Source organism: Cupressus sempervirens, chromosome 10, assembly GCF_028749045.1.
Source record: "Cupressus sempervirens isolate cs-2001-9-10 chromosome 10, ASM2874904v1, whole genome shotgun sequence".
NCBI classification, from domain to species: domain Eukaryota; kingdom Viridiplantae; phylum Streptophyta; class Pinopsida; order Cupressales; family Cupressaceae; genus Cupressus; species Cupressus sempervirens.
Window position 1 is genome coordinate 532,960,870 of NC_143127.1, and position 24,521 is coordinate 532,985,390.

A 24,521-nucleotide genomic window follows, 5' to 3' on the forward strand; every position below is an offset into this window, starting at 1 on the left:
TTGGCTTATGCTGCATTCAAGAAGTTCAAAGTATATCAAATGGATGTCAAGTCAGCAATGAATGGAATTCTAGAGGAGGAGGTTTACATTGAACAACCAGATGGATTTGCACTGACCAAGGACAAGAATATTGTATGGAAACTTCACAAAACACTGTATGGATTGAAGCAAGCTCCTAGAGCTTGGTATGAGAGACTCCATTCTTATCTAATTAAAATTGGTTTCAATAGAACTTTAGATGACAATAATGTTTACTTGAAAGTTGAAGGTGAAAAGGTATTGATAGCCAAAATCTTTGTTGATGATATAATCTTTGGAGGTGATGATGAGATGAGTATGTCATTTTCTAATGAAATGAAGAAAGAATTTGAGATGTCAATCATTGGAGAGATAAAATTCTTTATAGGATTGCAAATATCTCAGTTGGACAGTGGAATATACATTAGTATGTCAAAGTATGCAAAGGAAGTTTTTGAAGACATTTGGCATGGAAGATGTTAGACCTGTTGGTACCCCAATTACAATGGTTACAGGCTAAGTTACAGAGTTTGCCGAATTTTTGGCTATAGATTCAAAATTTGGCGAACCCCAAAAAAATGATTTTTTTCTGCTAAATTCATCTGAAGATTTGTACGGCAGTGTTTCCCTTATCGTTTTGCATAAAAAATAATGCATTTGAAGGTGTCTGAGGTTTATTGTTCAACCTAGCGCCGCAACAACTTTTCATCTTAATGTTTTGTATGTTTAGTTATGATTATTAATATTTTTTTATTAAAGTATTTTATATTGTATAAGATTAAATAGGAAGATTATTATTATTTTTTGTTTATTATTATATTTTTATACTTCAATTTTTCTATTTTAAATAATTTAATTGATTTTATTTTGTTATGTTATAACATATAATTTATGGCTTATATCTTATAAATGTGATATTTCTTATGTAATGATTTCAAATCTATTTTGTAATGTCAAAGTATTTTGATAATTTATTGGATATGTAGTTGGAGAGATGTTTTGTTTTGTAGATTTGATTTGAAAAGTTATTTGCATTAAACTTATAAACATTTAAAAAAAATAAAAAATATATATATATATATATATATGTTTTGAAAATTATACAAGGCGAATTTAATATCAATTTTTTTGCCTTCTCGAACTTCATCCGAACTTCATAGCTGTCAAACTCAAACTCGAGCTCAAAACTTGTGACTTAGGTTATAGGTTGTAAACTCTCTAAGGATGACGAATCAGAGCCTGTGGATGCTACTTTGTACAAGTCATTGATGGGTAAGCTATATTATGTTGTGCATAGTAGTCAAGATATAGCATAGGCCTTATTGCTAAGGCTATCTATTTTTATTGTATATGATGGTAGAAAGAGAAGTGCTTGGATCAAGGATTATCATAAGGTTTTGGTAAGTGAACACTGTCTTGTAAAATCAAAGATTGGATCTTGTCATGATGAAGTTTTTTGTGATACCATGTTGACGGATGTTTGTTGTATCGTATTGGGTAGACTATGGCAGATGATAGACAAACATTGCATGATGGAAGAAAGAATAGGTATACCATAGTGGCTAATGGGATGAGACAATTGTTGTTACCTTTAGTAGAGAATCCTAAGAATGAGAATTGTACTACAATCAAAGTTTACGTGGTTGAAGGTAGAAATTTCTTGGAAGATTTGAAGAAGGTAAGTACATGTTATGCTTTGATTCCTAGGAAACTTGCATTGGGAATAGTTGAAGGACAACCTAAATAGATTAAGGAATTGCTTATAAAGTATGAAACATCATTTCAGATAATGTGCCCGATGGATTACCACATGTTAGGAGTACTAGTCATGGCATGAACCCAATTCCCAGAGCAAGTTTACCTAACAAAGAACCTCATAGAATGACACCAGCAAAGAATGAAGAATTGAATAGACAAGTGCAAGAATTGATCAAAGAATGTTTTAAGTCCTTTTGTAGTACTTGTTGTATTAACAACTAAAAAGAATGGAGAATGTGTATTGATTCTAGAGCAATTATCAAGATTACAGTTAAGTATAGATCTCTTTTAGCAAGGGTGGATGAAATAAATTAATTGTTTGAGTGGATCTAAGTACTTTACCAAGATTGATTTGAAGAGTTGTTATCATTGGAGTAAGAATTAGAGAAGGTGATTAATGAAAGACAACATTCAAGGCAAATGAAGGATTGTTTGACTGGTTAGTTATGCCTTTTGGTCAAACTAATGCGCGTAGTACTTTCATGAGGCTAATGAAAAAGGTATTGAGTAAATCCATAGGTAAGTTTGTAATTGTTTATCTATATGATATTTTGATTTTTAGTAAGGTAAAAGAATATCATTTGTTGCACCTAAGGTAATTATTGCAGAGATTAAAGGAGGAAAAGTTGATCAATATCAAGAAGTGTACTTCCATGAAAGAGATAGTATACCTTGGATTTGTGATTTCAGTTGATAGGTTGAAGATGGATCCTTAAAAGTTGTGAGCAATTGTTGATCGGGTGACACCAGTAAGTGTTGAAGAAGTTAGATTTGTTAAGATATTGAACCAAGAAACAACTAAGAGAGTTGAACAGTTACTTTGGGAAAAAACCCTCTTGGCAGAGGGAAACAACCTAGCCACAAAACTTGCAGACTTTATTGATTTAAAGAAAGATTATAGAGCTACGAATCAAAGTTCTTCAACTGCAAAAGAATTGATTGTAACTAGTGCAAAATATTCTATTGATTATCCAATCTAATCAATGTAATTACAAAGACTTTAATAACTACTACATAATGCATACACAATAAACATCAATTATACTGTGAACATTATTTCTAGAACATGCTATTCAAAGCAAAGAGCATTAAGACTCTATGGAGAATATTAGAGCTAACATCAGTTGTATATCAGAAGTCTTCTTTAACTTGACCTTATAAAGGAGACAATGAGTTGTTCTCGATAAATATTCGTGAAATATCTCATGCAAACTTTCTAACTGAAGGTTGACGTGTCTCTTCTCAACAACACACATGCAGATGAAAAACGTCACTTCATACCTTGATTGCAAAGAAGAAGAAGAATGAATTCCAAATTGATAAACTGTTAAAACCCCCTTTCTAAGCTTCCTTGTAAGATAAGGTCTTCTATTTTGTAACTACCTACGGCATATGAGTTGTCGTTTTCAAAAACGATCCACACAATGCATATGGGTGATAAATTATCAACACCATAGGACCAGATTTTTTAACCATCCGATATTCAACACGTTATATGATGAATCACCAAGTTCCAACGACAATTAAGGGGAAAACCTTTATACAAATTGCGATATATTGAGTATAAAGAACACATTGCAAATGATGCCAATGTAGCAGTATGATGGTTACTTCAGATAGAGGACCTTATGCTTACACCTGTCAACACACAAATTTAACTAAAACCAATAGTTCCTTTCCAATAACCCGGTTAGAAATAAAGTTTGTTTATCTAAAATAAATATTTTAATGATAATGAAAACAACATACGCATATGAATTAATATGGTAGCATTGTATTTCATATGAAGGTACAAAGTTTAACTCTCCCTCTTAGCAAATATGAAATCAACCAAAACGGATTTTATACTTAGTTTAATATCATGGAATCACTCAGCATGATGACCTTGTAAGAACCATAGCTAAGCTTTAAATCATGGGCTCTCTCAACGTGAATTGTCAAGGAATCTCTCAACATGACATCCAACTCTCATCACATAATTTCTCTTGTGATGACATCATGGACTCTCTCAACATGATGTGCACTTCCCAGAGTGAAAGAGTTATCATAGCTGATTCTTACAAACTTATTTATTCACCCAAGAACAAAAATGGGACTTAGTTCCATTTAATCCTAAAGATTGACCATACATAGTTTATCTTTAAAATAAGAGAACTTCATCTTTGATAAAGGTTTAGTGAGAATATCAACAGTCTGTTCTTCAGTTTTGATATATTTAAGCTCCACAACCTTTTGCAATACCATGTCCCTTAAGTAATGATACTTAATTTCTACATGCTTTGACTTGTCATGGAAGACAAGATTTATAGAAATCTTTCTATAACTTTGATCAAAACAAAAAAATTATTGTAGGTTCAGGAGATGCTTCAGATAATTCACTAAGAAGTTTTCGAAGCCAAACAACCTCTTGGGCTGCTGTACAGGCTGCTACATATTCTGCCTCAGTTGTACTTTGAGCTACACATTTTTTGCTTTCTGCTGCACCAAGAAATTATAGCAGATCCAAGGCTGAAGCAAAATTCTGAGGTACTCTTTAATGAGAGCTATTTATGTCCTAAATTATACCCTTATTTATTCCTCCCATACACCTTCATTTCCATTTCTATATTCAACTTCTATACCATTTTCCCATTTTGTGTTGCATATATTTCAATATATATAAGTAATGATTATTTTAGTTTTTAGATAAAATATTTGAAAAATTAATATTTGATTGTATTTTACTAACACTTACTATGCCAAGGAAATCAATATTCTATTTGAAGGAGGAGATCACAAAAATATGAGGCCATTGATTCCATATTATTTGCTTATGGTTATAACAAACTCATTTAAAATTTGTGGCTAAAACAAAGGGAAGAATGTTAGTTATAAAATGATGGGTGAGATTTGAACATATAACCTTCCCCCATTCTATATTATGCCTTCATCGCCACACCAAGTGTGGGTTTCAATAATAACCACAAGGCAAATTCATTATAATAAGAAATTGCTTCCTATTATAAGTAAAATTGTAGATCGACAGTTTGCACTGTCGATCTCCCACTTCCAACCGTCACCTTTCAACCATTGCACCATGTGTGTTTGGTGGTAACAAATCCGAGTTTCCTAGCATTTAAACTAAAGTAACATCAATAAAATATATTATTTTCGTGGCCAACAGAGATCCAATGCTTTTCTACAGTAAGTAATGGATCTACGTACAATAATAATGTGGCAAATGTGCTCTCTAAAGGAAACCATAAATACTAGTTTGGGGTGACTGGATATGTTTGACAGAATCGTATATCTCCTCATAACTATTCTTGCTCATCGTTATAAAAAATCTATTTTTGATTCACGGATAGAGCTCATCAAGCGTTCATAATCATTAATATTCATTAATATTGAACCAAACTCTTTTATTTCACATATTTTCTGTTGTGAATTGCGTGTATATAAGTCACACAATATAAGGTATGGGTAAGTAGAGTATTGTGAAGGATATTTCTGGACGTCAGTATTGTATTAGAACTATATTATCTCTAATAAATAAATTGATATTTTGCATGATTACAACAACATAGAAAACCATTTATTTTGCTCTACTTGCCTTGCGGACCAGAGGAAGGGTCCACTCTTGGAATACTTGGTGAGACTGTTTCATATTTTGAATTAGGTAGAGTTCGTACTTTTTGTGGTATATTTTGTATCAAGTAGATTAATCTATAAAGTAAATATTTTTATAATTTAATAATCTCTTCAATTAAAAAATATTTGAAATGATTGATTCCTTTTTTATCACAATTATAGTAATGAATCGATTGATTCAATATTGGATATAAATGTTATTTGAAACTAGAAATTTTTTGCAACTTGTTCAAATCCATTTCATTTCTACTATATATAATAGTTTGGGTGGTAGGAGGTAATAATTCTTGTAACTATCTTTGCTCGGGTGTGTTGTTTATTTTCCGCAAGCTTGCAAGCTTGCATTCTTGATTTTATCTTTATATTTCATTCTAGTTACTTTAAGAGTCATGCATTTTAGTTTTTGTCGCCATGAAGTGATAGTACCTGTTGCCAAAATTGCTTTTATTTGTTGTAGATTTGTTTTTATCTGTTCTAGTTGCATCCATAATTGCTTAGCTCACAACTTGCACCCCTTGATGCTATATTACCCAAACACCTTTTGCAGGCTTACGCCCCCGAATTGACATGAATAGACTAAGCTGAAAATAATTTTAATTTATTTTAAATCTTTCTCTATTATTTTCCCTAGTGTTGGCCTATCACTCTTCCTGTCCACAATGCATCCAGTCCAATCAAAATTTGTGAACCCATGAAGCTGAAGATCATTAGAACAAGAAAACTTCAATCCATGCTGTAATGTGCCCCTGACATATCTCAGAATATGCTTGGCTGCAGTTAGGTGAAATTCCCTTGGCTCACTCCTAAGCTGACTCAAGGTGTTAACAACATAGCATATGTTAGGCCTTGTGTTAACAAGATACATATGAGAACCAATTAGGTACGTATAGGGAGTACAATCAATCAATTCTGAATTAGCAGCAACTTCAAGAATAATTTCATCAAGGATACCAAATCAAGGATACCAAACTTCTTAAGAATGTCCAGTGCATACTTACCTTGGTTAAGAATAATTTCATTTGATTTCGTAATAAAAAGATCATCAACATAAAGAACTAAGATCAACGTAAGATCATTATATCTTTTGAGATATAGATTCAAATCAGCTTCATTTTTCATAAAACCCAAGCTCAAGAGATAACCATCAATATGATCATACCATGTTTGCAGATCTTGTTTAAGGCCATACAATGCCTTTTTCAGCTTACATACATGAGTATCTTTGTCATGAATAATGAATCCACCAGGTTGCTCTACATAAACTTCTTCATCAATAACACCATTGAGGAAGGCTCTTTTGACATCTACTTGATGCAACTTCCATCTTTTAATAGCAGCTATGGCAATGATGGTTCTAATAGAAGTGTATTTAGCTACAAGAGCAAATATTTCATCATAATCTATACTTTCCATTTGACGGAAACCTCTTGCAACAAACCTAGCTTTGAATTTTTCCACACTTCCATCAACAACATGTTTTATCTTGTATAACCATTTAGAGGAGATAATTGATTTATCTTTTGGATGAGGAACAATTTCCCAAACATCATTTTTCATGATAGATTCATATTCTTCCAACATAGCATCTTTCCAAACCTGCTGTTTAATTGCTGCTTTAAAACAAGAAGGTTCAATGTCAATAATATTACACATCAATGCAACATAACCATACATGAGAGAACCAATTAACTGCCTATAGGGAGTACAATCAATCAATTCTGAATTAGCAGCAATTTTTTGAAGTTTCTTCAGGTTGGCCTTAATAGGAGTCACATTTGGTTTGCAATCAAGCATACCAAACTTCTTAAGAATGTCTTGTGCATACTTACCTTGGGTAAGAATAATTTCATTTCATTTTTGCCAAATTTCAAATCCAAGATAGTAATGCATTTAGCTAAGATCTTTCATCTCAAATTCAGAAGACAAAGCTTTCTTACTTTTGCTAATTGACTCATCATCACTTGTAATAAAAAGATCATCAACATAAAGAACTAGGATCAGCATAAGATCATTATACCTTTTGAGATACAGATTCGGATCAACTTCATTTTTCATAAAACCCAAGCTAAGTGATAACCATCAATACGATCATACCATACTCGTAGAGCTTGTTTAAGGCCATACAATGCCTTTTTCAGATTACATACATGAGTATCTTTGTCATGAATAATGAATCCATCAGGCTGCTTTACATAAACTTCTTCATTAATGAGGAAGGCTGTTTTGACATCCATTTGATGAAACTTCCATCTTTTAACAACAACTATTGCAATGATGGTTCTAATAGAATTATATCTAGTTACAGGAGCAAATATTTCATCATAATCTATACCGTCCTTTTTACTGAAACCTCTTTCAACAAACCTAGCTTTGAATTTCTCCACACTCCCATCAGCAGCATGTTTTCTCTTGTATAACCATTTAGAGGAGATAACTGATTTACCTTTTGGACTAGAAACAATTTCCCAAACATCATTTTTCATGATAGATTCACACTCTTCCAACATAGCATCTTTCCAAACCTGCTGTTTAATTGTTGCTTCAAAACAAGAAGGTTCAATGTCAATAATATTACACATCAATGCAACATAACCATCAAATCTTTGATCTCTTTTACTTTCTCAAAAGGTTCCCTGAGGAGCTGAATAATTTTCAGCATCTTGCATAGTGTTCTTTACCCACAAGGGTCTTTTCTAAACATTCATTTGAACACTCGGACCTGCACTTGCATCAAAGTGACTTTTAGTAGGACACATAGAAAGAGAATCCTCCCTCTTAGAGAGGCTGGGAGAAGATGGAGCTGCAAGTGGAAGATCTTGAGAGATTGCTAGAACTTCCTATTCAGTAACTAGAGGAGGATAAATAGGTCTTCTACATTCAATATTTCCTTTAAAAGAAACATCTCTAATAAGCTCAATCACCTTTTGACCCATAATGTAAATCCTATAAGCTTTCGATGATTTGCTATAACCAACAAAAATTCCCTTCTCACTTAAAGGTTCTAACTTCCATCTTTTATCTTTAGAAACATGAATATAAACTGAAGAACCAAATACTTTAAGATGACTTACATCAGGTTTGGAACCAAAAAAAAGTTCTTCCGGGGTCACGCTATCTATAATTTTGTGAGGACTTCTGTTTTGAACATACACTGCTGCAAGCCTCTGCCCAAAGGAAAATTTGCAAACCTTGATCATGAAGCATGGCTTTTGCAGCCTCAACTATACCCCTGTTTTTCCTTTCAGCAATATCATTTTGTTGAGGATTGTTAGGGACACAAAACTCCCTCTTAATTCCTGCTTTCACACAAAAGGATTGAAAAGCACTAGAAATGAACTCACCTCCATTATCAGATCCAAGAGTCTTGATTTTCTTCTCTGAAATGTTTTCAGCTAAAACTTTAAACTCCTTGAACTTAGATAAAACTTCATTGGATTCTTTGGATTTGAGAAAGTAAATCCATGTCTTGTGAGAGAAATCATCAATAAATGTAACATAATACTAAAAACCACTTAAAGAAGCTGAGGACATAGGTCCACACAAATTAAAATGAATCAGCTCTAACACATGCTTAGCTCTACTTTCAGTGGAATGACAATGACTCTTAGAAAACTTTCCCAAGGCACAACCTTTGCAAATACCATCATGAGCAGCACTAAGTGTAGGAAGACCTGCAGCCAACTTGTCCATAGAAGAAAGAGATTTGAAGTTGAGGTGACCAAACCTTTTATGCCATAACAAGTTATTATTGGAAGTATCATGATTTAAAACTTGAACTTGATTTTCTGACAGCTTATAAAGGCTTTCATGACACACTCCAATCACTTGAGCAGAGCTGAAATCAAAATCTTCAAAAAACCACTTTCCCATTAGTGAAAACAACATTGTAATCTTTATCTTCTAAGGCTGAAATGGAAATTAAATTCCTCTTGATTGTAGGGACAAATAAAACATTACTAAGGTGAAGAGGGATACTTGAGTTTATTTTGAATGAAATGTTACCAACTCCTTTACAGAATAAGATGCATCATCCCCAATGATATCGTGTAGGTGGGAATCCTTTTCAACCAGATTTGAGAGCTGTTGCTTATATCCCGAAATGTGACAAGAAGCATCACTATCTATCAACTAGGTATTGCAATCAATTGGAACATTACTAGATAATGCTGAAATGAATAGAAACCCTTATGATTGAATGCTAGAATCCTTGGATGTGGAAGAATCTTTCGTATCTAAAACAACCACATGATGGTTAAGTTTCACCGTACAATTTCTAGCAAAGTGACTGAACTTATCGCATCTGAAACATTTTATCCTTGAAAGATCGCTTTTCTTTTTAAAATCAGAAGGTGAGTTGGAAGGATTCTTATTATCAAATCTTTTAAAGTTCCTTTTCCTCCCTCGTTTACTGGAAGTGTGAGTAGCAAGAACTTGGTCCTCCACGTAATGTGATTTACAAGAACTTACTCTGGCTTCTAGCTTGCATTCCTCTTGAATGCAATCTGATCTCAATCTATTGAAGTTTGATAGCTCTCTTCTCCCACTAATGGCTTGTATGGATGATTCACAAGACTATGGGAGGCCAGCATGACAAGTTCTTTGTCATTAACAAACTCTCCAATAGAACTTAACTGATCCTATAACCTAGAAATTTTCAAGAAGAATGATACTATGGAGTCACCTTTACTCATTTTGATATGAAGAAGTTGCATACGAAGTGCTAAAGCTCCGTTAGTGTTATTGATCTCATACATGCTGCGAAGGTAATCATACATCTCCTTAGCAGACTTCAGCTTAGAGATTGCAGGAACTAGATGGTATTTCATGGAATCAATGATGATTCTTCTTGCCAAGATTTTATTCTTCTTCTAGGTTGTTTTCTGAACATTATCGACTGGCTCTGCAACTTCAGATTCCACATATCCGAGAAGATCATTTTCCTTAAGAACCAATAAGATTCTAGACTTCCAAGATATGAAGTTTGAGGGTCCTTCCAACCTATCTTCAACCTTCAGACCAAGCACCATAATGAAGATTGATTGACTGATTGTAGTTTGTAATTTCTTGGTTCAAGCTTGAATTCATGAACCTGGCTCTGATAACATGTTACGACATTGAACCAAGAAACAACTAAGAAAGTTGAATAAAGAATTACCCTCGGAAAAAAACCCTCTTGGCAGAGAGAAACAACCCAGCCCACAAAACTTTCAGATTTTATTGATTTAAAGAAATATTACAGAGCTACAAATCGAAGTTCTTCAACTCCAAAAGAATTGACTGAAACTAGTGCAGAATATTCTATTGAATCCAATCGATGTAATTACAAAGACTTTAATAACTACTACATAATGCATACATTGTAAACATCAATTATACTATGAACATTACTTTCATAACATGCTATTCAAAGCACAGAGAGCATTACAACTCTATACAGAATATCAGAGCTAATGTTAGCTGTCTATCATAAGTCTTCTTTACCTTGACCTTATAAAGGAGACAATGAATTGTTCTTGATAAATCTTCTTGAAATATCTCACGCAAACATTCTAACTGAAGGTTGACATGTCTCTTATCAGCAACACATGCAGATGAAAAACGTCACTTTATACCTTGACTGCAAAGAAGAAGAATGAATTCCAAACTAATAAACTGTTAAAACCTCCTTTCTAAACTTCCTTGTAAGATCATGTCTTCTATTTTGTAACTACCTACAACATATGAGTTGTCGTTTTCAAAAACGATCCACACAATGCATACGGGTGATAAATTATCAAGACCATAGGACCAGATTTTCTAACCATCTGATATTCAACGTGTTATATGATGAATCACCAAGTTCCGATGACAGATTCAAAGAAAGATTAGAGAGCTACAAATCAAAGTTCTTCAACTTTAAAAGAATTGACTGAAACCAGTGCAGAATATTCTATTGAATCCAATTGATGTAATTACAACGACTTCAATAACTACTACATAATGCATACATTGTAAACATCAATTAAACTATGATCATCACTTTCAGAACATGCTGTTCAAAGCACAGAGCATTACGACTCTATACAAAATATCAGAGCTAATGTTAGATGTCTATTATAGGTCTTCTTTACCTTGACTTTATGAAGGAGACAATGAATTGTTCTCGATAAATCTTCTTGAAATATCTCACGCAAACTTTCTAACTGAAGGTTGACGTGTCTCTTCTCAACAACACACATGCAGATGAAAATCGTCACTTCATACCTTGACTGCAAAAAAGAAGAAGAATGAATTCCAAACTGATAAACCGTTAAAACCTCCTTTCTAAACTTCCTTGTAAGATCATGTCTTCTATTTTGTAACTACCTACGGCATATGAATTGTTGTTTTTAAAAATGATCCACACAATGCATACGAGTGATAAATTATCAACACCATAGGACCATATTTTTTAACCATCTGATATTCAACACATTATATGATGAATCACCAAGCTTCTTCAAGGCCTTTCAACTCAAGTGCGTCTCTACCATGCCATGTCTATTTACCGTACAGGGTAAAGATACTTAACGCATGTAGTATAGCACAATACAATACAGAATGGATACTCTATTCATATATGCAATATGCACTCAATGCTTACAATCCAAATACAATGATTACAACGATGATCCAAAGTCCATTTCGGACGGTGTACATATACCTTCCCGAAGGGGTGACTCAAGCGTCACGCGCCCGTTCGGATACTATTCTACCCGTCGGCTACACTATAGAATTTACCGACAACATCATCACCCCCAAAAAAGAAAAGTCGTCTCCGGACGACAATTACAAAATATCCGAGATAGATTAACAAAATAGAATACAGTAACTGTGACTAACTATAACAGGATAGATCTTTTTCTGTCGTCACATTCACATTTCTCCCATACTTGCACCAAACTGGTCTCCAAAACACGTTGCATCTGTAACCTCCACTAACACAATACTATCACCTTAGCCATGCTGACCTTGATAGTCAACTGTGCTGCCTTCTCTGCTTCAACTCCTGGGTACATTGAGCCAAGTGTCGCTTTACTGCCTCCAACTGGATGGTCAGCTTCTCTTGAGCTCTCTATGCATCCACCAAGACAGCCTCACATCCAACACCTACTCCAAGTGCCTCAAAGCGTAGCACCCTTTTCGAAAGGCTTGCTCTAGTGCTCTCTCCACCTCTGACATGCAGACACTCCATGTCTGCAACGACTCCAGGTCTCATCAACTGGTCATGCTTCCCACGATTGATAACTGAATTGATTGGAGGTCTAGGGGGTAACGCCCCCAGTGGGGTCAAGGGGCAGCGCCCCCGCGGGGTCCTGGGGTAGAGCCCTAGGTGTGTTCCCTGTCGTGATACAGGGTGGGGTCGAGGGGCAGCGCCCCTGCCGCCAAGACTAAATTAACACCTTCAAACCCACACAAAAGTTCATGGAACACACCATTTTTGTGATTTTCTTCCTATTCCATACTCTTTTTGCCAACCGCTTATGTTTTCTTCATTACTTGTTTATGTTTGTCCCTCCGGTACCATACGTCTTCCATTGTCAACTATTTTGATCTATCGTCGTTTTTTTTAGACCTCCTATCAACCTTCTTCTGTATCGACCCGTGTATCAACTTATGTCGTACGGCCATGCAAATGATGTTTTCTAATTTTTTCGTACCTTGTTTGTACCCTCTCCTCATTTCAAAGGCTGTACGGTATTGTCTCACTTGCTAAGTGTTTTGCCTCACCTATAACGGTGGCCGTACAACCACCTATAACTCTTCTATGTGCCGTACGATGGACTTGGCTTGCATGCTTCTAATTTCTCTCTCTGTATGGCCGTATGAAATCACTCTTGATGTTCTACTGTTGTCTGTATGGTGACCAATTCCTTCTTTATGAATGCCGTATGGTGACCAATTATGTCACCTATAGTCGTATGACAATTGTCTTTGCTTTCAACTTGCCGTACGACACTTCTTTCCCTGCTACCATACGGTGATTTCCTGACCGTACAACATGACTTTTTGTGTTTCTCTGTACTTTCCCTCTCTAGGTATGCTCGTACGGTGTCTTCCAAGTGTTTATTGTTCAAATTACTCTTTGTTGTGACTTTCCTCTAGATACTACTCTCATGTACCGTACAATTATTATTTCAGTAATTTACCTCCTGCTAGGTTGTACGGCTTTGTTTTGTAGTGACCATACCCCCTTCTATTCTCCTCTACATGGTTGTACGATGGTTTCTTTTTAGGATCTCCAAGGCTGTACAATCCTTTTCCCTTTGCTGGCAATGATTGCTTCTGTACATGTTTAGCAATTTATTGATGATAACCATACTTCCTTTTGCTGTACGGCCGTACGGCTAAGCCTCTCCTTTTGCTTGTCTTCTTGCCGTACAAAAAGCCATACAGTATTAGGGTATCTTTTGCAATGTACTTTAGTATGTCTTCTCTCATCGTCCACTGTGCTCCAAGTGTCGTACAGTGCTATTCTCTTGTCCACGTTCTCAGCTGGTCCTACAATACCTCTTCACAATCTTAATTATTCGTATGGTGAGCTTATATGCCTTATGTGCTTTAAAAGTTCTCAAGACCGTACACTCTGAGTCCATATTTCCTCATTACGCATATAAAATATTTATCTCTTTTCTTCAGCTTACTTATAAAAAATTTAATATTTTATTTTACACTTTATTTGACATATATATACACCAATATTTATTAGTTTTAGACTGTCTCTCAGTTGCTTGTCCACAGAGATGCATTATTTCTTTCATGATAGACTTCCAGCTTCAACCCATTCACTACATCGGCTACTTCCTTCCCATCGAGTGTCCATAATTTTATTGCTCTGTAATTGCCCACTTCGTGGATTTTATACGACCCGACCCACTTTATTTTAAATTTGCTTGGTTTGATTTCGTTGCGCCCATTATACTTTAGCGCTAGTTGTCCCAATTGAAATCTGTTCAACTTTAAGTGCTTGTCGTGCCATGCGTTATGCCTTTTTTGTATAACCTTCATGGCCCGTTGTGCCTACAATCGTCACTCATCAAGTTTATTTAAATTATACCATCCCTCCCTCAGACTTTCCATATCTCCAAGCTTGTTTTTGATCACAATCCTTGAACTTGGTACCATGAATTTCTTCAACTGCCACTCCTTACCGTCAATAACTGTATTCTTGATTCTAGAACCTTCACTCCGTACAATTGCAGTTTTTATTAAGCCCTTCCTCTTTGTTTTCTGTGCAGATCGTACAATGTGTTTTCCTTGCTGTCGACAACTTTCTACTAAATCCGTGGTGCAGTGTAACCTTTTCTTTCCATGTGGTCTGTTCACCGTGTACTGTACGATGGAATCTTTCCTTTTGTTGGGTTTGTTTGGTATGTTCTTCCCTTCAGCTTCAGCCATAACCACCTTTCCTTCTTCTCTGTATTCCTTCGGACATTCATTTTCCTCTCCTTTCTCACCTTCGTCATTAACATTCATTTTCCTCTCCTTTCTCCCCTACCATCTGTGTGTTTAGGTCAATTATAAATTTTTTGCCTCCGCATTCCATGGATAGGGTGTTTCGTTTCCAGTCACGTTTTACTTTCGCTTGCACCAACCAACGCCATCCAAGGATAGCGTCATACCCTCTTCTTTTCAGTGGAATGACCACAAAATCTAGTAAAAATGGTTGCATCCCAATCGTTACCATCAAAGTTCCCAATGGTTTGATCCCGTGCTGATCCGCTGTAACTGGAATGGTGGCGGCCACAATGTGGGTTGTCCTAGCTTTTTCCAAATATCTTTTGGTGGCACGTTCATACTTGATCCTCCATTTACAATTGTGTCTGTTAGTATAGTGCCCAAAATGCCCATCCTAACTACTGCCGAATGCCTCCCTATCATAAGTGCTAGTAACATCGGGTTCGCTGCCGTTGTTCCATTACTATCCCTTCCTGTTTCCTTCGTCACTCTCGGTGGCGGTGTCATATTCATAATAGTTGTTCGCAACTTTGGCATCGTGAGAAGGTCATTTAATTTAATAGAAACTTTTGTTTGCATTATCTACCTTATCATGTTTTGTTTTGCTAAATTCCTTTTCGAAGTTTCGGCAATGTCTTTTACTTGTGATTTTCTTGTTTTCATCTGCCTTTCTAGCTCTGTTCGTGCTTTTTGTAACCTCTCCTCGTCTTCTGCATCAGGGTATTTTGCTTTCTTCGCCCTCTCCCATGTGACCACCAGGACTTTCTCATCACATGTTTCAATGCTTAATAGATTTACGCCTTGCTTTGGGCATTTTGAATCTTTGTGGTCCCCTGAACCACGCCATTTGCATAGTACTTGCGACATTTCCTTCGTGGTACAATCTCTAGCGAAGTGCCCCCAAAGATTGCACACACGACACTGTATCATTGGTCATCCACTTGTGTCATATTGTATTCGGTTCCAGCCTCAAATGTGATTGTTGTTGTTATTGCCACCCCTTCCGCATCTATTATTGTTGCGATATCCTCCCGAAGTTGCATCATTGTTTGTGTTATTTCCGGTGGACACTTCTTGCATTAGTAACTCCTGCTGGTGTCCTTTTGATTTCATGTTAAATGGACACTCCTTTAGGGAATGTCCCGCAACTTGGTAGATGTCACAAAACTGTTTCTTCGGGCATGAGCCCTTTGTATGGCCATCTTCTTTATAGTCTGTGCACCACAGTTCTCCCTTCACTGTGTCTGGATTCTTTTTCAAATTCTTAAATTTTTTCATCATTTTGAGCATATCTTTCTGTAATGCTCGAACCTTCTTGTCCGATTCCTCATCACTACTGCTACTTTCAGATGATGAATCGTCTGAATCCAATGACTTATGCTTTTTCTTCTTACTTGTCTTCTGTTCGTTTTCCAAATCCATCGTGCGATTATATGCATCAGCATATGATACGGGTGGTACAATCTTCATCTTCTTTTTCAAAGCCGGCCACACCCCCTCCACAAACCATCGTTTCTTCAATCCGTCTGTCGGTTGACTTTCCATCTTCCCAACCATCTCTTTTAGCTGTTTGGCATAGGCCTGGATTGTTTCATTCTTTCCTTGCTTGGTGCTATATATTTCTGCTACAATTTCATTATCATCTCGTAGCAGTCAGAACTTTGCTATGAACTCCTTTCTGACCTCCACCCATGTAGTCAGTTTCTGAGAGTCAGCGTCCGAAAATCAATCAATTACCACACCCCGTAGGGTTGCTGGGAACTATTTGACCCAATCGTTCTTGCTCGTCATGCCATTTGTTGTCCATATCATTTCAGAGGTCTTGCAATGTCTGATTGGATCTGTTGTACCATCACCATTAAATTTCGGTAATTTTTCTTTGAGACTTGCCATTGCTACTTTTTTTTTATTCTTACGTACTTGTGTACCCGCGCTGTTCTGAGCACCTGCGTTGTTTTGCACAACACCCGCGCTGCTCTGCACACCCGCACTGTTTTGTACAATCGCACTGCTTCAGAGAATCGTCCTACTTCTAACAACTGCGTTACTTAGTTAAAAAAGATCTTCCTCAAGCAAAGTTGTTCGATTCTCTTCTTGTATGCTTTCGTCGGGTGTATCGGGAACGAAGAGTTCACTCCACGCTTGTGCTCATTCGGCACTTCGAGCCGTGCGAGTTGCTTCCCTTCCGTTCGGATACTCTACTCTCGGTGTATATAGGTTAATGAACTCCTCCCTTGTTTCTTCTATGAAGTTCAATCACTGTCGAGTCTCCTCCAGCAATTCCTCAGTACTCCTCGGCCTACTAGGTGAGTGCACTCCCTTCGTCTGTGCCCCTTCACCCCTTCGATGTTCGTCGGCAATTTGCTGAAGCTTCTGTTTGTGCTCCGCCTGCTGTGCTAAAATTAAAACTTTTTGTGTTGTGCGTATTTCATCCTTATCTTTTATCTTATTTCTATCCTTGTTAAGCAAATTTGGCATTAATCTTCATAACATTCCTTCGTTCCAGGTTCTTCTGGCAACGGCGCGAGATGTTTACCATACAGGGTAAAGATACTTAACGCATGTAGTATAGCATGATACAATACAGAATGGATACTTTATTCATATATGCAATATGCACTCAATGCTTACAGTTTGAATACAATGATTACAACGATGATCCAAAGTCCATTTCGGACGGTGTACATATACCTTCCTGAAGGGGTGATTTAAGCGTCACGCGCTCATTCGGATACTATTCTACCTGTCAGCTATACTATAGAATTTACCGACAACAATGTCCACCATCCAATCGGGTCCCTTTGAGCTAATGTAGCTCTATCAGTCCTCGCCTATGGTCTACCAAATGTTGGACCACGAAGATTGGCAAAGTTAAGCCTTTGCCCTTGAATTTTTGCAGCATTCTTTGCATAATGCATTTTTGAAAGGGCCTTGAAGAAGCCCTCCTTCACGTATATTGAACAAACAAAAATTTAGAAGTTAGAGTTTATAAACTTTACAAATAAAATCAAAATTTTAAAAATATATTATAAAATCAAAAATCTTAATCATAAATTAAACTCACCTCATCATCACTATATGGAGGCACTCTCCCAGGCCTTGGTGCATACCATTTTGAATTGACTGCATAGGCTGCCATATGAAGTGGGGTGTTCATAGTGTTCCACCTTTTTGTTACAATGGGCTTAAGATGCTTCTCATTGAACTCCAAAGTAGGTTTCTTCTCTTAAATAGCTTGCGTGATCTGCCCAAGCATGCTATCAAAGGTCTCATTAATCTCTCCAAAGCTAGGAGAATCAGTCTCAGCATATCTAATGACCTGCACAATAGGGTCAATGAAGGAGCAAATGAAAGAAAATTGCAAGTAAGAAACATCTTATGTTAAAAAAATGAGCAAGTGCTTTAATTAGAATTATTTTTATTAAATTGGCAATAACAATTATGAATTATGATGTCAATTATTTAAGTTTCTTACCTCATTGTGGTCCACCAGTTCTTATCCAGGATTCTTTGTTTGACAAGTCTTCCATCCAAGCTGCTTGATTCATGCCATCTATTCCACTTCTGTAAGGCCTCTTAGACCTCAAGCATCCTCTCCAACAAAATGAAGTAGCTAGCATATCTAGTCTCCACAGGCTTGAGGAATGTTTTTTTTGGAAAATGTCCTAAATAATGCAATATATGTGTGATGACGTCTCTAGCCTCAAACACTATAGTCTTTATCCAATCAGCTTTCCCAAAGTCCCTCAAGGTACACAACATGGGGTCCAAAAAATGTGTCTATAGGTGCTCTCTACTATCAATCCAACTGATTTAGACACCCGGGCTGAATTATTGACTACTTGCACAATATTCGAAGCCCCTACCTCTTTTATAGCATCTTTCAAAATCTCGAATTGGAAGGATGCATCCTTCTTTTTCCCCCAATAGTTAACGACTCTAAGAAAATAGGCCCCTGCTGTACTGGTGACAATAAGATTGATGAGTGGCCGATGTTTGATATCAATCCAACCATCCATGATAATAGAACAACCATCACTCATCCATGTTTGCCTCATATCCTCCATCAAAATGCTTATTTTTGAGTGCTCTTTGTCAAGGATAGTGGTGCGTAATTTAGTCTCTCTTGGTGGTTCAAATGAGGGACCAACAACATAAATATCCTTGCACGTTTGTTTATAGAATGAGGAATGAGAAACATGGTATGGTATGCCATGAGCAACAAGAAATCTACCAATGGACTCTTCAACTCTCTCTTTTGCTTGTATGTTAAATAAATCAGCCACATTGGTATGTCTCTTGGCCTTTCCCTTCCGTTTACTAGCAGTGCTAGTGGGAGTGAGTGTGGGAGTGAATGAGGGTGAGGGTGTGCTACCTGTAGGACCCCCAGATTTCAATAACTCCCCCTCCACATGCAACCTATTGGCCTCAATTTTTTCGTCATCTTTAATTTTTTTGCAACCTTTCACTCCTTGCCCACCTATCCATAAAAGATGACAATGCACTCTTGTGTAGCTCCCAAAATAATGTTTCTTACATATATGACACTCCCATTCCCTACTACCCCCCGAATTTTTCTTCTTATTGTTGTCTACTTTTGTGGAAAATTGTAGGAGAGGTTTCTTAGGGTTGAATGGGCCTTTGGCATATTTCTTTAGGGCTTTGGAAGGGCACTCAAATAGATTAGGCATTGTATCTTCCATAGGGACATCTATATTATATTCACTTGATAAATCATCCATGGCTGCCCTAAGTTTTTTTCTTGGTCTTTGTAAATGTGACACTTGAGTTTCTTGCATGGCAACTTCCATGCTATCACTAATTCCCTCACTCTCACTGCTGCTCATGTTTTTGCCTTCGGATTTTACAATGTATTATACTGCTGCAAGTTACCGAAAAAAAAAAAAACATTTCAATGTTGCATTCAATATGCCCTCTCTATGTCATTGGAAAAATTGAAAAATGACAACAAACAACAATAAAATTTGAATCAAACAAAAAGAAAATAAAAACCATACCTAGAATAAAGTAGAAATCAAGGCAAAACCTCCTCTTGCACCTCTAAAATGCACTCCTCTTTAGTCTTTTGTTGTTGCTGATTTGAAGTTTTCCTCTTCCTCTTCCCAACTTGCAAACAACTACAAATTGAAATGAAGTTTGAACAATATTCTTTTAGTATTTACCTTTTGTTATTTGAAGCCACATTAGGGTTCCCTTATTTTAGAAATCTCCAACGCCCATGTGGGGCCTAGGTGGAAATGAAAAAACAATAATTTTTTTTTTTTTTTGCTTTTAACTTAGCTGTCATTGGCTGGGAAAAAGGGGACGACATTAGCAATCCTCTAAAACTAACATGGTATCAGAGCAAGTTCCCTACCTACCTATGAGGCTTGAAAATTAATGAAAATAAAGCATTAGTACAAAATGAATAAAATGTATTTATAGACATTGATCCCTTAAATCCCTTGTTTGGGATGAAGTTGATGGAGAAATTGGAAATTTCCTTATGTGTGGGTGTGGCACTACAATTTTTTGTCTACAAAGAAGAAAGTCAATTCTTCTAGGTCATGCGTAAGCAATGATTGTTGTTTACATGGCTTGCAATGATATGGACAATGAATTTTGTTGAACGATCTTGAAAATTAGATGAGATAATATATATTCACCAAGAGCTCCATTAGTAATAAATAGTTTAATGCATATAGACAGTAGACAAGAACATGTAACACAACAGTACTCCTTTTATTGCCAAAGAGATTACATAGTGCTTCTAATGATGATTACAACCATGATCCAAAGTCCATTTCGGAGGGTGTACATATACCATTCCGAAGGGGTGACTCAACCGTCATGCGTCCTTTCAGATGCTAATCTACTTGTCGGCTATTTTATAACTTTACCAACAACATGTCAATCTACCCATCGACTATTTTATAACTTTACTGACAACATCATCGCCCCCAAAAAGAAAAGTTGTCTGCGGACGACAATTACAAAATATCCACCCGTGTCGCTTTCTCTACTTCCAACTCCTGGGTACACTGAGCCAAGTGTCGCTGTACTGCCTTCAATTGGATGATCAGCTTCTACGGAGCTCTCTATGCATCCACTAAGACAGCTTCACGTCCTACAACTACTTCAAGTGCCTCAAAGCATATCACCCCTTTCGAAAGGCTTGCTCTGTTGTTCTCTCCACCTCTGGTACACAGACACTCCATGCTTGCAGTAGCTCTAGGTCTTGTCAACTGGTCATACTTCCCATGACTGATAACTGAAGCGACTGGGGGTCTAGGGGGCAATGCCCCCAGTAGGATCGAGGGGCAGCGCCCCAAGCGCGCTCCTTGTCACGATACAGGGCGAGGTCGAGGGGTAGCGCCCCCGCCGCCAAGACCAAATTAACATTCTCAAAGCCACATAAAAGTCCATGGAACACACCATTTTTGTGATTTTCTTCCAATCCCATACTCTTTCAGCCAACCACTTGCATTTTCTACCTGTTTATGTCTTTCTCTTCCCTTTGGCATCATACATTATTCATTTTGAACATTTTTTATATGTCGTTTGTTTTTTTTTTTGCTTCTTCCTTTATAGTGCGGTCGTACGATCCATGTCGTGTTGTATACTACTTTGTCGTGTGCAATGCTTTTTGCTAATCTGTGACTTATTGTCGCCTAGTCTCTCCTGAACTTTCCGTTCGGTATCAGTTCCTGGGTATTAACCACACTGCTTGAAATGTCGCCTTTTAATTTATTTGCTGTCCGTACGATCACTGGCTGGTCCTAGTCGTACGGTATTTTAAACATGCCTGTCTGCTTTCTATCCTTCTATACAATCTCTTGTTTGCAAGTTGCTCACGTGGCGTATGGTCTTCTATTTTGCCGTACGGTCTTATGATGTATTCTGAATGTCCGTACAGTTTGCTCTTTCCCTGCCTCCAGCGTTGTGTACAGTAAAACAAATCATAAAATTTCCCCTTATTTTTGCATCATATGGTGAGGTGAAAGTTCGTACAATTAGCCAAGTGCCTGTTCGGTTTGCCAAATGCCAGTATAGATTTGCTAGATGCCTGTACGGATTTGCTAAAGTGTTGAGAGGTCCGTATGGTGGTCATAGAATGGTGCCTGAGTCGTACGACCTTGTGTCTGAGGCTTGGCGTACGGTGGCCCTTAGCTTGATGTTGTACAGTGATCAGCTCGCTAAAGTTGTCGTCGGTGAGGGTAGTACAAGGACCGTACAGTGGCTTTCAACTTTCTAGGGAAACTGTGTGGTGACTATAACTTCTTCATTTTTAAATTTTTTTCTTTCTTATTTATTTATTTTTTTGTTCTCTACTACTGCTCCTCATTGTTTGTCAACAGGGGAAAAACTCTGGTATGGTATATTTTTAACTTGGGACCATTCACCATTTCTAAAATTTCCTGCCCATCCAATGTCCATAGCTTTATTGCTCCTTTATCGCCCACTTCCAGGATATGGTATGGTCTGACCCATTTGACTTTAAACTTCCCCGGTTTGATTTCGTTCCGTCCGCTACACTTCAACACCAGCTGTCTTGGTTGAAACTTGTTTAGTTTTAGGTGTTTATCATGCCACGCTTTGCGCCTATTTTGTGTCACCTTCGTGGCCCATTGTGCTTACTATCGTCGCTTATCAAGTTTATTTAAGTTGCACAATCTCTCCCTTAGGTTTTCCATATCGCTCAGTTTGTTCTCGAAACTCGGTACCATGAATTCTGTTGGCTGCCACTCCTTGCCGTCAATAACTTTATTCTTGGTTTTAGAACCTTCACTCTATACTGCTGAAGCTTTTATTAACCCCTTCCTCTTTGTTTCTTGTACAGACCGTATGATGTGTTTTCCTTGCTACCAGCACCTTTCTACTAAATCCGTGGTCCAACGTAACATTTTCTTTCTGCGTGGTCTGTTTATTGTGTACCGTACGGTGGACTCTTTCCTTTTTTTTGGGTTCGTACTGTATGTTCTTCCCTTTAGCTTCTTTTGTAAACACCTTTCCTTCTGCTTCTCTGTATTCCTTCGGACATTCATTTCTCTCTTCTTTCTCACCTTCGTCGACCCTTAACATATTACAACTTGAAAAGAGCTTGTAATCCTCCATCTGCCACTGGAAAAGACCGTTCATCAAATCCAAATCATCGTCCGTTGATCCACCTTCCAACCGTAGGACTCCTTCCTCATCTGGTTCCAATCGTTGCTTTCCTTCATCCTCTTCTTCAAAATCAGATGATGCAGCTTCTTCGCCCACCATTTGTGTGTGTAAATCAATAATGAATCGTTGTCCCCTACTTTCCATTGATAGTGTATTCTTCATCCAATCATGCTTAACCCTTGCTTGTACAAGCCATCCTCGGCCCAAAATGGCATCATATCCTCTCCTCTTCAACAGGATGATGACGAAGTCGAGTAGGAACGACTGTGTTCCAATAGTCATTGGTTGTGCCATCAGGACCCTGAGAGGTTTAATGCCGTGTTGGTCCGTCGTTAGTAATTGGAACGTAGGGGGCCACAATGTTAGCTGTCCCAACTTCTTCTAGGTATCTTCTGGTAGGACGTTTACCCTTGAACCTCCATCCACAATTGTGTCTGAAAGAACCATTCCTAATATACCCATCTTTATGACCGCGGGATGCCATCCGGATGTGAGGGTGAGCAGCATTGGGTTTGCTGCACTTGCTCCGCTTTTCTTTTCCCTTCCATGTTCTTCTGGTAGTTTAGTAGTCAGGGCTATGTTCATGAGTGCTGTCCGTAGTTGAGGCATTGTGAGGATCAAATTATTTAACTTGACTGGTATTTCAATTTGTAATATTTGCCTTATGATGTTTTGTTCTGTGCAGTTCCTCATTGAGGTATCGGTAGTGTCCTTCAATTGTGATTTCTCTGCCTGCGTTGCTTTCTCAATTTCCACTCGTGCTTCTTCCAATCTCTTCTTTTCTTCCGTCGGGTTGGGGTACAGTTTTGCTTATTTACAGGTGATTGCCAAGACTTCATCCGCGCCGATGCTGATCAAATTCACTCCTGATTTCAGGCACTTGGCATCTTCATGATCTCTAGGACTGCACCATGTGCATAACAACTTTGGTGCGTTTGTTGATGTACAGTTTTGTGCAAAGTGGCCCCACAAATTGCATGCTCGGCATTGAACCATCAGGCGGCCGTTCGCATCGTACTGTAATTTGGCTACGGCCCCCATTATTATTGTTGGTATTGTTGTTGTTTTCTCCTCTTCTGTTGTTTCCGTTCCCTCCTGACGTGGAAGCTTCCTGTGTCAGGAGCACTTGTTGATGCCCCCTTGTCTTCATATTGAATGGGCATTCCTTTGTAGAATGTCCCATAATTTGGCAAATATCACAGAACTGATTTTTCGGGCAGGATCCCTTCATGTGACCTTCTGTCTTGCATTTTATGCACCATAGCTCATTTCCCTTCGTCTCTCTCGGCATATTTTTAAATTCTTTCATCATTCTGATCATATCCTTCTGGAGAGCTTGGACCTTCTTACTGTCCTTTTCATCATCATTGCTATCTTTTTCCAAAGATGCATCATCTGAGTTAGATGAGCGACTTTTCTGCTTCTTTTTCGTTTTCTGTTCACTCTCTAAGTTCATCGTCTGATTGTATGCT

General features: G+C 37.4%; 1 protein-coding gene and 1 long non-coding RNA gene across 2 annotated transcripts in view; both read left to right on the forward strand.

Moving 5' to 3' along the window:
• LOC149534990 (CRM-domain containing factor CFM2, chloroplastic-like) overlaps window positions 1-24,521 on the forward strand; it is a 75,716-nt gene that overhangs the window by 36,961 nt on the left and 14,234 nt on the right. The gene's annotated exons all lie outside the window — the stretch shown is intronic.
• Window positions 4,196-24,521, forward strand: part of LOC149534991 (uncharacterized) — a 29,589-nt gene continuing 9,263 nt past the window's right edge. Inside the window, exon 1 of the long non-coding RNA XR_016356660.1 lies at window positions 4,196-4,302. This is a non-coding gene — a long non-coding RNA (uncharacterized LOC149534991). The remainder of the gene's footprint in view (window positions 4,303-24,521) is intronic.